Below are 16,536 nucleotides of genomic sequence, written 5' to 3'. Positions count from 1 at the left end.
GATTGCATCATATTCATTATTGGATCAAGGTTTCCACTCATAACCGGGAATTGATCCTTACCCCTTGCGCTCGGTGCCAGGGGCGCGAATGCTCTCGGCACGAGCCCTTTTTGTGTGAAAGTGAAATCGTAAATGCAGGATTCTTTTTCATTTTCATGTATTATTATTTTTGATTGCATCAATATTCATTGGATCAAGATTACCCTCATACCGGGAATTGATCCTTATGCCCTTGCGCTCAGTGCCGAGGGCGTGAATGCTCTCGGCCCGAGCCTTTTATTTTCGTGTGTGAAGTGAAAAGTGAAATGTAAATGCAGTATTCTTTTTCATTTCTCTTGTATTATTTTCATTATGGATCAAGGTTTCCGCTCATACCCGGGATTTGATCCTTATGCACTTGCGCTCGGTGCCGAGGGCGTGAAGGCTCTCGGTCCGAGCCGTGTTTTGGTCAGTGGTGCAGTGGGTGTTGTGCGGGGGCGGGAAGAGCGAAGGCCTGCCAAGAAGTTGTCGGAAAGCTCTCCCGCAACTCCCTTGGTAACCGATTCTTCGTCTTCTTTCCTGCCCCCCTGCTCAGCTCCCACGTATGGCACCTTCCCCTTCGGGAGACGGTTTCGGGGCCCTTCTTCTTCGCCCGACCCGTCGAGCGTAGAGGAGGGCGCTCGTTACCCGACGTCCATTTGTTCGGGGTCTTCCGTTCGTTCGGGGTGGGGCTCACCCCTCCCCCCCCCTACACGAGGGGGAACTCCTCCTACTTACCCGACTTTTGCTTCCACAGGTGCTTCTGCCGTGAGGGATGACCTTGGTCAGGTGTGGGCGTCTTTGGGACTGCAGGGCGTGCCGAGTGTCCAGGGGCTGCTTCACTTTTTGGCGGGGTCTGGTGCGGTCCCTTGGAGCGGTGACCATGACAACAACCAACTTGTCGACTCAAGGGTACACCGCCGCACGTGGTGTCTGTCTCACCTACAGCCGCTGTGGCAGGACCCGATTGCTGTACTGGGGGGGGGGGGGGGGGGGGGGGGGGTGCGCCGCCGCCCGTTTGCCGTGCTGCCGTGACCAGACTTCCGTCTTGCCCCAAGAGACTCGTCCCTGGACCTGCCGCCAGTACCCAGGATGTCGTTGGCTGACGCTAAGCTTCCTGATTTACCTGCCGTACCTGCTGCTACTACTGGTCCTGCCACTCCTGCTGTTACCGCTGTTCCCGCTCTGCCCACATCGTTCCAGTCACGTGTTGCTGACCCCAGACGCAGGTCCTTCTCGGACAGGTGCAGCTGGGCCGTGTTGCTTCAGCAATTGCCCCGCCTCCATCCTGGATAAAGGATCTGACGACTGTCCTGCGAGAGCTGACGAAGAAGAAGAAGAAGAGGAGGAAGGTGTCGTCGTCGTCTTCATCGTCTTCTTCGTCGTATGCTGCCGCCTCTTTCCCTTCGACTTCTAAGGCTCCCAAACCGAAGAAGAAGAAGGCTGCCTCCTCCCCCCCTAAGAAGGCTCCTTCGGGAACTTCTGAGGGCCCGTCCCACCAGACCTTCTGCTGGTCCTCCTGCTCCTTCGGGAACAGGGCCCGTCTCTCCTTCCGCAAGGAAGAAGACGACGGGGACCAGAGGGGTACGGCTACCGGCTAACTGGTACTTCCTCGCCTGGTGTTAGCGGCGCTGCCGCTAAGCCAGGTCCTGACCAGCAGCCGGTCCAGACCAGCAACTCGACCATCACTGTGGTTGATGATCGTCACAGTCCTCCCAGCCTACCGGTTCTGCTGGTAGGCAGGGGAAGAGCTCTCATAACAGCTCCCCTGACACATTCCTTGGTCCAGCTTTCTCCACAAGAAGCCGCTGGTCCAGACCTGCAGCTCGATCGCCTGCAGTCAGCCTACTAGCATGCTAGTAGGAAGGGTAGGAGCATCAGGGTAGGGGGGCCTGGCAAGGACGGATGATGCTTCCCAGTCTCTTGGAGGGACCATCACCGCTGTTCACGTGACGGTCCGTCTAGACCACGCATTCAAGGTGATGGCTGCTCGTACTCGCTTCTCCAACTGCTAGTTCTGCTGGGAAGGCGAGCGAGTATCCAATTCCTCCCCCATTCCCTCTCTCCTTATGGCTACGAGGGAAAGGGGAGGGATCCTGCAGAGTGTTCTCTGTAGGATTCCACGTTGGGGACTGCGTTCCTGGGGGGGACCCTCAGGTCCTACCGGACGTAAGTCCCCATCGTTGAGGAAGGATCCTGCCCCATCCTCAATTCCTACGGGAATCGGGAGGACCACCAACCGATGATCGGCTGACGAATTCAGTGGAGGTTTCACCGAGCGCTTAGAATTCTTCGGAATTTCTAGCACTCTCAAAGTGCCGGTTTTTTTACGATCTGCAGACACTTGGGTGAAACCACGGTCCAGAGTTGGCTAGACTAGAATCCCGGATAATTGTTACTACGATTATCGGGAAACTCGCCGAATACTCGAATTCCTGGAATTTCTAGCGCTCGGAAGAAGCACTGCTGCTGAAGGAAGAATTATCTCACAGTAGGAGGCCAACCCTGGGATAGAGAAGAACGGACGGGAACATCCAGTTTGGCTTGAACTATCGTCTTCGGTATTCTGTTAATCACCATTGAAGCTTTCCTTCGGGTAAGATTTCTCCTTCACTCTCTTGATTAGAGAATGAAGGGTGTCGGCTTCCAATCCTTATTCTCATTCCTCGAATGGAAAAGAATTTATGATGGAGGTCTTTGTACAGAAACCTACAAATATACTACGTATATTACCCTCACGACATGATTCTGTTAAGCAGTTGAATTGTCTGGGGTGTAGGCGCATACCGTAGTTAACTCTACGGATTGTGACTGAGACGAATAGTATCTTAATTGAACTGCAACTCGGGACTGCCTGCAACCTCCCAGGAGTTACCAGTTTTGATTTTGAGATACTTATGGTATTGTTACGACAACACCACCTCAGCTTTTGTATTTACCGAAATCCGTTTCGTTTAAATACAATTGCTCGAGCGTATTTTTTTTTACGCTCGATGGTTCTAGCCGAACGCATTCCTTCTTGGAATGGATTACCTGGCAACTCAGGATGATGAGTGAGCAAGAGGTAACTGTGTATTGGACTGCCGACGCAGCCCAGTACCCGCTGGCTCTCTGAGATGCACGGTCGATTTATGTCTCTCTCCCCTACAATGATTGACTACGGAACCGTATCTCTGCCCGAAAATCACAGACTTAGGTCTCTGATTGACGGGGATTCTCGCATACATGAATGACCATCTCTACTGCATCGCCTTGGAGCATTGCGAGAATTTTCAAACAGAGATACCTCTTGGACTCTATCATCTTTCTGTTTACCGCACGGTAACAGAAGTCTGTAGCCTAGTCTCCTGCTGCATCGCACCCCTGCGATAATGCGGAATGATTTCTTCAGACATCTGAGTTTGTCTTCTAAAAATATCTCGTATTCGTAGGTGTGCAATTGTTCATTGTTCACCCCGAATTACAGATGTATAACGGAAGACATCGCCTGCTCCCCGCCCTGCCAGCTCTACTTCCAAGTATTGTCCTCCCTGAAAAATCTGAAGAAGATGATCAGCCCATGAGAAGCAGTTCTTCAGGCAGTACTTCCCTGTGTTTTCATTACTGAAAAGCGCCCCGCTTTCATTGCAACTACGACTCCTCACCGAACAGTAATGAAATAGCGGTTTAGCATTTTCAGTCCTTTGTAAGCACAGGTTCAGAATCTTGAGAATTCTTCTCTCGATTCGGCTGTGAAGACGTAGGTGGCATTCACCTTCCACCTTCGTCTTCAACGGCACATAGTGTTGTTTCTCCTTAGCTGAGATTCAACTACTATGAGAATTCTGTCTTGCCATCAGAGACCTCAGTCTCTAGAAGGCAATTGACTTTCGCCTGTTGGGCACATGCCTTAAGAGAACATCACCTCGCCCGTCGGCATCGGTGGCAAACAAATAGACGATTTGTAATGGTTCTCTTGGCATAACCCTTTAAAGGTGAAGGTCAGTGACTTGCTCGGATGCTTGAAACAACTTGCCTCACACAGTCGGAGTCACACTACCGAACTCAGTCAGTCGTCAGCTGTCAGAGTGCCCGAGTCGGTTATGAGCTATGCTGTAGACTTAGTTCGGTTGTTCCAGATCAATCATTACTTCATCCTACTAGCCTGTCCCAGTACCCATACCACCGACACCCACCATGGGGTGTCGGTGTCCTATCCACTACGAAGATGGAGAGACTTCGCCGCAGGGGGATACGAGACCGCCAGAGACTTCACTGCAATGGGATACGAGAATGCGAGACTTCACTGCAGAGGATAGAACCAGTATGGGTAACTGGACATCACCGAAGAGGGAACTGCATGGCTTTTCCTGCGAAGTCAAGCATGCAGGGGATCCCTCCCTAATGGACTTCACCGCCTTCGATGCTAAGGAGATGCTGCTTTGTCCTGTGAGGGCGCGACGGCGCTATCTGAAGAAACTTAACACCTCAGGTCTGAGTTTTGACACATCTTCGTTAGCACCGGGATGACCAAGAAGAGTTACAGGAACACTTTCTTGCTGGCTGCGTGAGGTGATCAGGAGGGTGGCGTACGAAGCTGATGGTAGCGACGACATCCGTACCCTTCGCCCGAGAGCCACGACGTCAGAGATATTGGTCCTTCCTTCGCATTCCGCAGAACTTCTCCTTGGCGCAGGTACTGAAGGCAGGGGTCTGGGGCCAACCAGACCACTTCACCTCCTTCTACCTTTGGATATTACCCACAGGTCCTTGGATACTTTTCCTTGGGACCCGTGGTGGCTGCTCAAACACGTTGTGTAGCTAACCCAGCCCCTAGAGGCAGAACAGCATTGATTCCTGGTGCGACTGTAGAATGGATGAGTGAAGAGAGTGTGACTGGCTCCTCCCCTTCCCCATCTTTTTCTCCCCTCTACCTGTGGGCAGAGGGATACGGTTGTCACCCGCTGGAAGGATGAGATGCAGGTAAGCTACTCGACCGAGCCCCATCCTATCCCTTTCATTAGGGATAGGATGAATATCCACCACTTCCCCCAACAAGGGGGGGGAAGGTGGAAGCCAACAGAGACAAACCCATAACTTTATGTTGCCTCTTGCAACAGGAACAAGTTCTTGCTTGCTAGTTTTAAGAGATACGCTTGCCTCTCTCTTATTACTTGGTCCAGAGGTCTGACTATTGATCCTGCGGTACATACCCCGATCAGTTGGGCAGAGGTTAGGATACCTCCCTCGCTCTTACAAGGGAGGGAGGCAATCCAAGGTTGGGCGAACACCAGTCTGTCTCAAAAGACTCAGATTCCTCCCACCAAGACGTGAGTCTTCCTATTGTAAAAGGACCGAAAGGTTTGTATATCGTACCGGAACAAATGACAATTGTCAAAATTGCATTTTCATACAATCAACTACCTGGCAGATATATACATAGCTAAGACTCGTCGTCCCCGACAGAAATTCAAATTTCGCGCCACTCGCTACAGGTAGGTCAGGTGATCTACCGGCCTGCCTGGGCGGCAGGACTAGGAACCATCCCCGTTTTCTATCATTTTTTCTCTGTCGCCGGTGGTAATCAACATTGTTGTTATTACCTCCTGACTTAGATTCATTTTTCAACCTTTGATCAACGTTTTTCGGCTTTTTGGTGACGTATTTGGATCGTGTTTTGGCATTCGCTACTGTGGACTGTTTTTGGAATAACTCTTTTGGATTTTTCTCAGTATGTCTGATCTAATGTGAGTGTGAGAATGTGTGTGAATGTAGGCTGCAGGGTGAGGATACCGAAAGCTTCGGTTGATCCTCACACTGTATGCCGTAAATGTAGGGGGTTTCAGTGTTCTGCTATTAATACTTGTAAGGAATGCGAGGGATTGAATGCAGAAGGTGGAAGAAGACTTGACTTCTTATTTGAAGAAGTTAGAGAGGGATAGAATTAGACGATTGAAGGTGTGAGTTCAAGGCCTATTGAGCCTTTCACTGTATAATTCTAATCCTACTGATGTAGATTCTCCCTATGTATCTCATTCTCAGAGTGCTTTTTCGGATTCGGCATCGGAAATCGCCAATCTGAAATAAAGCTACAATTAGAGACATGAAGTCCAAGATGGCTGACTTCAAAGGTAAGGCTAGTGAAAGTGAGCATTACAGTGAAGTGAGTTCTCCCAGTGTTGTGGAGGGGGCGTTTGATCGTCCCTGCGACGCTCCCAGGCCTAGACCTCTTCCAAGCTCACAAGCCCAGAGGAGAGGAAAAGTCGAAAGCCTTAAGGAGGTTGTGGGGGATCCCCAACGGTCAGACGTCCCTTCAGCTAGCTCTGCTTCGTTGGCAGGCGGCTCAAGGGCGCTTTAGAAAAAGCGTCATTCGCGAGTGTTTCTCGTCCTCTCCCTCTCCCTCACCTAAACGAGGGTGGAAGGAATCGAACTTGTCAAGACCGCTGAAGCGTCATATGAAGCCTGACATAGATTCTAGTCCAGAGCGTTTCTCAGATGACGCTCCGTCATCTAGCAAGAAAGCGAAGGGGGCGTCAGCGTCACCTGAAGTGTACGCGGAAAAGTACCACTTTCCTTCTTCTCCCCCGAGTGATGACGAAAGACGTCATGCACTGGACGTGGGAGAAGCGTCAAGAAGATCATCATGGCAGTTCAAGAGCAACTGTCATCGCTAGTGGGAGTTTTAGCGCCACGTCGGAAGGACGTGACGCTTCCAATTAAGAAGTCTCGTCCTCTCTCACCTGTTTCAACGAGAAGCGTCATACAGACGGGAAAACGGCTAAACGTCTTACAGAAACGTCTAGTTCGAGAGCGAGAACAGGTGCTTACGAGAGTTTCGTAACGCCAGAGAGACGTAAGACGTCTTTTAGACGCGAAGCGTCATTGGAAAAGGAGCATAGACATGACGCTCCGTCCAATATTATGACGCCAAGTAGGACGCCTTTGGAGAGCGGAGCGTCTTCCAAGCGCGAAGCGTCATCGAGACGTCAGCAAAAGACGTCATCCATGACGCTTGGCGAACGGGAAGCGTCATGTAAGCGGGAAGCGTCTTCTAAAATTCTAGAGAAGCCGAAGCCTATGACGCCTTCAAAGACTATTAGAGCGGGAAAGAGGAAGGAGTATCATTCCCTTAGCCCCTCTCCTATTAGGAGTTTGTCTCCTCAAGAAGAGGAACGTTCGGAAAGGAGAGCGGAGAAGCATGTAGATCCCGAGTTAGAGGAGAACTCGGATGACGAATATAGTGGAAGAGAAGGTCTGTCTAACTATAAGGTGTGACTACCCTACTTCTTGAGGAGTACGGAGACGAGTTGACTCCTGCCGCTCCTCCTCTCCGCGCTCGCTCTTTTCCAGTGCTAAGACGAAGAAGCCTTCGTCTTTTCTCAAAATGAAACCCACCATATCGATGAAAAGAGCTTTACATTCCTTAGACTCATGGATGAAGTCTAAGAAAGACTTAGTAAGGACAGTCTTCTGTATGCCTCCAGCAAGATTAGCTGGGAAAAGAGGCATTTGGTATCAAGACGGGAGAGAATATGGGTATTGCTCTCACTTCTACAACCGAAACAGATTTTTCGACTTTGGTTGACGCTTCACGGCGTCCAAGTTCTCAATTCTGCACGGATTACATGGGGAATTTCGGAACTGGATCATCTCCTCAAGGGACTCTTTCGTGTATTGGAAGTTTTTAACTTCTTAGATTGGTCCCTTGGGTGATGTCCAAGAAAGCCATGATTCGGAAGGAATCGAACCTGAAGCCCTGTTATGCATATTGTCTTGTATTGACAAGGCGGTACAGGATGGATCTTTTGAAATAACCTCTTGTTTGGGGCAGGTCTTTAAAGAAAAGGGACTGTATATGGCGCCTTCTTAACAAAGGCAGTCTCACATGCTCAGAGAGCAGCACTTCTATATGCGCCTCTATCTGACTTTTTGTTCCCTTCTCAGTTAGTAAAGGACATTGCGCATTCTTTAACTGAGAAGGCAACTCAGGATCTGCTGACGCAGTCAGCAAGAAAGAAGAAACCTGTTGCTGCATCGGACAAGAAAGGACCCAGTACAACGGTGCAGCCCTTTCGAGGTGGTCCGACCTCCAGACCTTCCACAAGGAGGAAGGCCCCAGAGAAGAGAGGTAGATCTGCTTTTCGTCCCTTTAAGAAAGGAAAATGAAGATTCTCTCCTCCAAGCACCAGTAGGTGCCAGGCTCCTGGGATTTGTGGAAGCCTGGACACTGATAAATGCAGACGCGTCATCTTTGGCGATCTTTAGGAGGGATATCGTATCCCTTTGCCTGAACAATCCTCCCTTAACGTCAATACCAAGGGAAACTATCAGCCAAATACAAGGATTCCTGTGCTGAGGGATACTCTTCGATCGATGGTGGAACAATGTGGGACAAGAGAGCGATAGAATTGGTACGGGATCAAACACTACGGGGCCCCCGGGGGTTTTACAATCGCCTTTTTCTGGTGGCGAAAGCCTCGGGAGCTGGAGACCAGTACTGGACGTCAGCTCTCTGAACAAATTTGTTCAGAAGGAGAAGTTCTCCATGGAGACTTCTGCTTCAGTCATGGCGTCATTACGTCAGGGGAGATTGGATGGTGTCTTTAGATCTCCAGGACGCCTACTTTCACGTCCCGATCCACCCTTCATCGAAGAAGTACCTCGTTTCATGAGGGGGGAAGGATTTTTCAGTTCAGAGCCTTGTGTTTCGGCCTGTCCACAGCTCCTCAGGTCTTCACAAGCCTGATGAAGAATGTGGCGAGGTTTTCTTCACCTCAAAGGAGTGAATGTCTCTATGTATCTGGACGACTGGCCTCAATCAGGGCCAGATCGGAGAGACAGTGCGTTGGAGGACCTAAAATTAACTCTGGATTTAATCAAAGCGTTGGGATTGCTTGTGAACTCGAGAAGTCTCAGCTGACCCCAGACAAGACCTAGTCTATCTGGGGATTCGGATGGATTCTCGGGGTTTTCGAGTTTTCCTTCGCAAGAGAGAATCGCAAAAGGTTTGCGGATAGTCTCTCTTCGTAGAGAAACAACAAACGTCGGCGAGGGAATGGTTGAGCCTTCTGGGACTCTGTCCTCACTAGAACAATTCTTCCCTCTAGGAAGACTTCATATACGTCCGCTTCAATTCTTCCTCAAGAGGTCTTGGAGCTGGAAAACCGGGACAACTGTCGGACGTTTTTCCCATTCCAGTGGAGATAAAGTCACACCTACAGTGGTGGTTGCTCCCTCTGGAAGAGAACAAAGGGATCTCTCTAACAACACAGAACCCAGACCTAGTGTTGTTCTCCGACGCGTCGGAGAGAGGTTGGGGAGCGACACTTAGGCTCAGAGGAAGTGTCAGGCACCTGGGAACCAGCACAGGTGTCTTGGCACATAAAACTGCCCAAAGAGCTCTTCGCCGTACATCTGGCCTTGAAGAGCCTAGAACCTCTGGTGTAAACAAGGTAGTGCAAGTAAACGTGGACAACACCACCGCACTTGCCTACATTCGGAAAAACAGGGAGGACGCACTCTCGTTCCTTTACGAGCTCACGAGAGACTATTACTTTGGACGTCTCACAGGAACATCTCCCTGCTGACAAGGTTCGTACAGGGAGTAAGGAATGTGAGGGCGGACAGGTCTCAGCAGGAGGAACCAGGTCCTTCATACAGAATGGACACTACACGAGGAAGTGTGTCTCGATCTCTGGTCTCTGTGGGAACTCCTCATGTGGGATCTCTTCGCAACATTCATTTCAAAAAGGCTCCCAGTGTTTTGCTCGGTCGTGGAAGATCCAAGAGCACTTATGGTAGACGCCTTCCTGCTAAACTGGTCTCGAGTAGACGTTTATGCTTTTCCCCCATTCAAAATCCTGGGGTTAGTAAGTGAAAAAGTTTGTGGCGTCAAAGCAGACGAGGATGACGTTAATAGCCCCCTTTTGGCCGGCCCAGGAATGGTTCACGGAGGTGGTAGAGTGGATCGTAGACTTTCCAAGATCCCTACCAAGAAGGACGGATCTTCTCAGACAACCACACTTCAAGAGGTACCATCAAAACCTCCCCGCTCTCGCTCTGACTGCCTTTCGACTATCGAAAGACTTGTCAGAGCGAGAGGCTTTTCTCGCGAAGTGGCAAGCGCGATCGCGAGAGCACGCAGAACCTCCACTACGAAAGTATACCAATCGAAGTGGGAGGTATTTAGAAGGTGGTGTAGATCCAAGAAGTTGTCCTCCTCCACTACCTCTATAGCGGAAATTGCTGATTTCCTGCTATTCCTGAGAGAAAAATCTCATCTAGCCGTACCCACAATAAAGGGATACAGAAGTATGCTCTCGGCTGTATTCAGGAACAGAGGATTAGATCTGGCAAATATAAAGATCTCCACGATCTCATAAGGTCTTTTGAGACTTCAAAGTCTAAGGAACCAGTACCTCCGAACTGGAACTAGACGTAGTCCTCAAAATATCTGTCATCGGAAAGATTCGACTCCTCATCGGGCATCGTTTAGAGACATAACCAGAAAATGCCTATTCCTATTATCTTTAGCTACGGCAAAGAGAATTAGTGAATTACATGCTCTGCAAGATAAAGTAGGATTCAAGGGAGACTCGGCTATTTGCTCGTTTAAGACCCTGTTTTTAGCGAAAAACGAGAATCCCACGAATCCCTGGCCTAAGTCATTCGAAGTCAAAGGAATGGCGAGTCTCGTAGGCAGAGAAGCAGAGAGGTCTCTATGCCCTGTTAGAGCTCTGAAGTTCTACCTTCAGAGAAAGCATCAGATGGGAGGCTCTAGACAAGGTCTTTGGTGCGCGGTAAAAAAGACCCCACAAGACTGATGTCCAAGAATGCACTGGCATTCTTTGTAAGAAACGTCATTACAGACGCTCATAAGGTCTGTCCTGACGAACAGTTACAACTACTGAGAGTAAAAGCTCATGAAGTAAGAGCTGTAGCGACGTCTCTCTCGTTTTATAAGAATATGTCGCTTAAAAACATCATAGATACGACATTTTGGAGATGCAACTCAGTATTTGCATCTCATTACTTGAAAGACGTTCGTGCTGACATATGAGAAGTGTTTTTCTCTAGGTCCTTTCGTATCGGCGGATACGATTCTGGGTAGGGAAGCCGACACCAATCCTTAAAATGTATATACTTTCTCTTTTTGGATATGGTCTGGAGTCTCTTCGAACAATGGAGGACTTGGTTTAGCACGGGCGGCCGTCTGTGTTGTTCAGTAAGAGACGCTTGTCATATCCAATTAGATGAGTATAATTTTTTTTTGAAAATTATGTATGTGTTGTGTAATGGTTTTGAGTTACGGTTGTTGTGACGAGTTCGGGGGGGATAACTCGGAACAATCCTTAGTTCTAACTATATGGTTAGGATCAGGTGGGTCGGGATGGTTGTGTGCTCCTTCATAAGGTGTATTGTCATATAAGTGGATCAGCACCCATTGACAAAGTCCTTTCAGGCTCTGCCGAGTAAGCGGATAAGACCCCATCGGCAGACCCACAAGAACTCGGGTGGCCATAGATCATATATCTCGCTAAAGTTTTCTGAGGTGATGCAGACTACTGGGCAAACACCACGAAGTCTACCACCTATCAGGTAGGAACCAAGGTTTTATTTATACCTACAACATATGTTGTTTACCTGTCTATTCCATATAGTAGCTGTCTCTTACCCTCCACCGAAGGGTGCCAATCAGCTATGTATATATCTGACAGGTAAGTTGATTGTATGAAAATGATATTGTTATGTTACAATAAAGTTTCATACATACTTACCTGGCAGATATATACAATTAAAGGCCCACCCAGCCTCCCCGCAGGAGACAGGTGGAAGAGAGAAAATATGATAGAAAACGGGGATGGTTCCTAGTCCTGCCGCCCAGGGCAGGCCGGTAGATCACCTGACCTACCTGTAGCGAGTGGCGCGAAATTTGAATTTCTGTCGGGGACGACGGAGTCTTAGCTATGTATATATCTGCCAGGTAAGTATGTATGAAACTTTATTGTAAACATAACAATATGTATTTTTTCCTAACTATACAAACCTAAGGTCCTTTTATATAGTCCCACCTCATGCACCCCTCACTCTGCATTTTTTGCCTGGGCCTAAAGCAAAAGTGATTCTTCACCCTCCCAGTCGCGCGGCGTGCGCACTGTCGGACAAGCAATTAACTACTGAACTCCCTGTTCGAAGCTCACGGACCGTTCCAGCTGCCGCTAGTTACCTTCTATTGTAAAAGGAACCTCAGGTTCGTATAGTTAGGAAAAATGCAATTTTGGACAAATTGTCATTTTGAAGTACGAGCATTTGTTTGACAAATGATAAAAAAAAATTCTCTAAAATTTAGTTCAAAAAAGGAAAATTCGACATAAGAACCGTTCTACAAACGTGGTACCACTATATTAGAGTTTGTTTATAATGCACATAAGAGATTTTATTCAACTTTTTCCAATCCTTATATTTTTTCCATATATATGTCTTACTGGTTTTATGGATGAAGATGAAAGTGTTATTCATTTATGAAAGGATAATGTCAGATGTAGAAAATAAGTAATTTTCCAAAGCATCATTGCTGGAAAGATTTGAAAGTGAACAAAAAAGACATAGGGTGAGTGTTTATTTCTTTATAGGCAATTTAGTACAATTTTGAAAAAGCAGAGAAATTAGCTATTTTTCAAGGCAGTTTATGTTGAAATGATGAGGAAATGACGAGTGGGATTTGCTGTCTGTGGATGGTAATTCATTTCATTTGTATCAGGTAAGATATGTGGGCAGCAGTTCAGCAGAAGCATGGTACTTCATGTCCATGAAACAAAACATACAAATGATCGTCCTTTTCTTTGTGAGACCTGTGGTTGGTCTGGAAAGACAAGTGGTGCACTTATTACTCATGTTAAAATACACACAGGTGAGTGATTTGGGTTCCTTTGATGTTATTTGCATAATTTCTACATTCAGCAAGTGCAGTAAAGCATTTGTTCCCATTGACAATAAATTTTGTAGTGGTGGACTTTTTGTTGTACTTTTCAATAGATTTATTTATTTTAAATCATTAAAACTGTCAGATTTGAAACTGAACATCATTATGAAAACATTGATTATGAAATAAATGGTTTTCCCTCTAGGAGATCTCTGAAGTGCAGTTTCCGAATTGCAAATATGAGACTGCCAAGAAGTCCCATCTCAAAGAGCACATGCAAAGCCACTCAAAGTAGTCGACCGTGTGTCTGTACTGTATGTGGAAATAACTTTATAACCAACAGCCATTTGAAACGACATATGAAGTTGCATCTCTCTGAGAAACCATTCAAGTGTCTCGAGTGTGATTATGCTACTACGAGACGTGACTACTTGAAGGTAAGCTGTTGAATTCAGCTATTAAAGTATAAGTAGAACTCTTTGTTGGAAGGCATGAAATAGGTATTTTTGGCTTTCATTGAATATGAAAGCTTCATGTACTACTAAGGTTTTCTTGAAATTGACATTTAAATATGCTGCTTGGCAACTACAGAGCAAAATTTTATTTATCTCAACCTTGTCTATACCATTAGACTAAATGTCCCAGACATTGTAAAGTTTTGCCTGTCAGACTTGTAGGCAAAAGTACCTGGATTACCTGCACCATTGTAGTTTCAGGTACTCGGTATTATTTTGCAGTCTCCTCGAGTTATTTGACCCCTTTTCTTTTATTGAGGAACCAATGTCTGTACTAATATATGGTAATATTAGTTAATTTTTATTGGGCCCCCTTTATTGAGGAACTGATTTCTCTAATATATTTCATTTTATGTTTTAGATTCTTGATAATCTTAAGCAATCCTGGTATCAGTCCTGATGCATATTAGCCACCATGATAGCTCGTTGATAAGGCTGCAGAACCTGAATTTGAAGACAAGCATCTTCGGACCATGGACTAATATCATTCAATTGCCAATAAACTTTCCAAATAATTTTTTGAGTTATAATATACTGCAGTACAGTAGGGTTTTGACGTTCAGTATTCACTTTTTATATAGTACTGTTATTGTTTCTGGGCATGTTTTAAAATGATGGCTTCAATATTTTTTCCCATTTTGTTTTTTATATTTTTGTAATTGAAGAGATCATGTATAGTGTAAAAGAAGCACTTTCTTTATTAGCACACTTGATGTCAGTCTTTTCACTAAGTTTTTGGTAGTTGCCATCATCTTAAATGTTTTCAAGGAAAAACTCTTGTTAATTTATAAAAGTGTAATAAGCTCTTCTCTTTAACAGTTTTCCAAGGTCCTTTTCAGTATGATTAGATATCTCATTTGCCATTAAATTTTTTCCATAGAGCTCTGGATTGCTTGGATGTATTTTAACCCATAGTTCCATTGTCTCTTCTGGTACTTTTTTCTGGCTGTCAAATAATCAGCAGCTAAGGTACCCCTGTTGAAGTTGCTAATCATGCTTTTGTGGTAAAACATGTAATTAAAAAAAAAAAAAATTTTCAATGCAAACATTACTTTTGCAGGGAGTGCCAACCTCGTAACTCCACTCTTCTGTTTCAACTGCATCAAAACACAATTATTTGTTGTATATTTAGCCATCACTTGAACAGTTTGGGTCATGATTAATGAACAACATACAATATTTTATAAAATAATGGTTCCATTATTATATTTTGGTTGGTTTTTCTAAATCTTGTGAAGTTACTTCACAGTTGTAAAAAATGTGGCTCCCATTAAGATAGAAAAAGTAGTCGTTTCACGTCTGTCATTGTGATTATCTACATATATATTCATTTTAATACTTTTATTTTGCTAGACCCATGTAATGAAGAAACACATGAAGAAAGAGTCAGTCAAGATTACTACTCGGAAGAGAGAAAGAAGTCAAATAGCAAAAATTTCAACATCTCAGACAGCAGATGGATGTTACACATGTCATTACAGCCTCATATAGAATGTTCACAGGTGAGTGTTACAAAGTCTTTCAGTATGTTCGGAAATTGGTTTTTCTATTTAAAAAGGATACGAAATGTTACTCATATCTAAGAACCTTTTCCAGTGGAAGGAGCATCTTATCTTAATTAAATAAACAGAAAAAACTGGAAAAAGGAAGGCAAAAGAATTGTAACCCAAGAAGTTAATAGATTCACCTTTAGAAGGACTGAAGAATTCAGCAATTAAGTGAAAAAACATTTGTTCATACAAAACAAACCTTCAATCTTAACATCAGGGGCAATCTTCTAGCACCGGGTAAAATTAATTACAAATTGTGTATGCAAGGAACTATTGGCATCTGTGCTTGATCACAAGGTCTGTGGGAACTCCCACAATGCCTTCGGCATCTTGTGATCACATCAGTTACTTTCTTACCACCTTTAAGACAGGACACATTTTGCTCTCTGTCCTTTTCAAGCTGGTTTAGTTTGCCTGCTTTTTTCTTTTCTTTCTTTCTGTTTTAGTGTGTGTGATTCCTGTGGTTTTGTACAGGTTTTCTGGATATCATGGATCATTTTACCTCCCTGAACCAAGTTTCTTTGGGATCTCACAGGAAACAGAGGAAATGTCTGGGTATTAGTGGGTTTCTTTGTTCGAGATTTTTAGCATCAGTGTCCATGGGATCCACAGCCAACGTGCTGTAGGTGCAGAGAGAATGTATGTACAATAACTGATCTGGTAATAGAAGATTTATCCTAATGTTAAGACCGGAGGTTTGTTAGCTATGAAAACTACAAATTATTAAAAAATTGATCATTTGCTGTCTTATTAACAAAATCTTTTCTTCTCACTGTATCAGCTGTGGTAAGAACACGCTGTTGGTTCTTAGAATGAAGTAGTTACTTTCTAAAAGGAGTAGTAGTAAGGGATTAAGAGTGAAAAAGGTTAAGTTTTAAGGAGGGCACTAGCTCATACACACGTAGCGGATCTTAAAAGTACGAAATACCAGGCCATATAATTGGAGATATCTAGCCCCAAAATGATGGACATTTTTTGAAGCTAGTTTTGTTCCGGTAGCAATGTACGCTGTCTTGAAGTTTAGTTTTGGCAACTCACAGAAGAATAAGATGCAGTCATTGTACAGTGAAATATCAGAAAGCCAAAGTACAATTTGGATATAAAATTGAAATGTCACATTAAGGATGTTGGACAGTTTTAATAAATACAAAAATACAACAATCTGTGATATGGTAAAGTAAAAAATAGCTGTTAAATATATGCCTGGTACACCCCAAGCAGTGGAAATGAATACTGATAAAAAAAAAGTTAAACTCTCAAGCCCTTTCCTTATGTATCAGATATGTAATTGATAGAGAAAGGCCTAGATGACATTGTATGTTTTTTATTAAAATAGCCTCAGACTTTGAAAAAAATGTGGTTATTCTTTTGGGAAATTTTAATATTGAATGTGCATTTTCTTTTGCCAAGACTACACCCCATTACAATCCAAAGGAGAGTTTTTGCAGCTAATAACTGGCCAATGGTACCAACTGATTTTCTTTGTTAAATAATAAAAGTAAATTGTGAATGTTTAGTGTGTAACATATTATCTTGCTAGCTTGGTTGATGA

At 45.2% G+C, this 16,536-nt stretch overlaps 2 protein-coding genes across 2 annotated transcripts in view; one reads left to right on the top strand and one right to left on the bottom strand.

Annotated features, from left to right (window-relative positions):
• Positions 1-16,536, bottom strand: part of LOC135212449 (serine beta-lactamase-like protein LACTB, mitochondrial) — a 43,627-nt gene that overhangs the window by 642 nt on the left and 26,449 nt on the right. The window lies entirely within an intron of this gene.
• Positions 1-16,536, top strand: part of LOC135212450 (uncharacterized) — a 100,490-nt gene that overhangs the window by 83,214 nt on the left and 740 nt on the right.

The sequence above is a fragment of the Macrobrachium nipponense genome, chromosome 41 (genome assembly GCF_015104395.2).
Source record: "Macrobrachium nipponense isolate FS-2020 chromosome 41, ASM1510439v2, whole genome shotgun sequence".
NCBI lineage: Eukaryota > Metazoa > Arthropoda > Malacostraca > Decapoda > Palaemonidae > Macrobrachium > Macrobrachium nipponense.
Note: the sequence above shows the minus strand (reverse complement) of the source record. Positions and strands in the feature narration are given on the sequence as shown.